This window comes from Trichechus manatus, unplaced genomic scaffold (genome assembly GCF_000243295.1).
Source record: "Trichechus manatus latirostris isolate Lorelei unplaced genomic scaffold, TriManLat1.0 scaffold00037, whole genome shotgun sequence".
Classification (NCBI taxonomy): domain Eukaryota; kingdom Metazoa; phylum Chordata; class Mammalia; order Sirenia; family Trichechidae; genus Trichechus; species Trichechus manatus.
In genome coordinates, this window is record NW_004443973.1 from 13,500,802 (window position 1) to 13,501,585 (window position 784).

At 43.1% G+C, this 784-nt stretch overlaps 1 protein-coding gene across 1 annotated transcript in view; it reads right to left on the reverse strand.

Moving 5' to 3' along the window:
• Positions 1-784, reverse strand: part of ERICH2 (glutamate rich 2) — a 63,298-nt gene that overhangs the window by 49,810 nt on the left and 12,704 nt on the right. The window lies entirely within an intron of this gene.

Consider the following 784-nt stretch of genomic DNA (forward strand, 5'->3'; position numbering starts at 1 on the left):
GGTTTCCTGGGGGGAAGGGGCGGTTCTCTGGACGCCAGTTTTCCCAGAAATCAGATTCGAGTGATTACAACCAGAGAACCGCCTCTCCCGCCAGCCCGGGACAGGTCCAGGCTCCCTTTGGCGCAGGGACTGCTAATCCGCTCGTTGAGGAAGTGAAATTGACGTCGGCCAGTGGCTGCTACTGCTGCTTAAATAAATTCCTTTGGTCACAGAAGGGCGTGGCGTGGGATAGCTCTTCTATTAGAAAATTCTAATTGTCCCTCAAGCTTAACTTGTAGGAAAGAATTGGTTGTTTTTCTCCCCTTTGGGTGGAGAAGTCACTAGGATCGATTTGTTGCTAGGCAACGTGTTTTGTATGGAGCCCTTTTGTTGAAATCAAATCTGGATTCGAATTTCACATAGTAGCCACATGATATGAGGTGTAACCTCTATTTAACTTGGGGGTTAGGTACTCTATGGGGAAAAGATGTACCTTGGTGGATGGTTGTGAGCTTCAAATGGCATAAGATAGATACAGCACTGACACGTAGAAGATGCTTGATGCTTAATAAATAGCAGATTGTATTATTATGGTTATTATTATTATTACAAAAATACAACCTGCTGGACCATTTCAGGGATCAAGAGTATACAGAGACCTAGTTACTTTTAAATTCTCTTAATCTGTCCACACTCACTAAATCTCCCATGAGCCCTGGATTATAGGAAGGAAGCAAAGGGAAAAAGGGAGAATGGAAGTATTTTACGAATACAATGAAGTCATTGATAAATACATCCTTAGCGA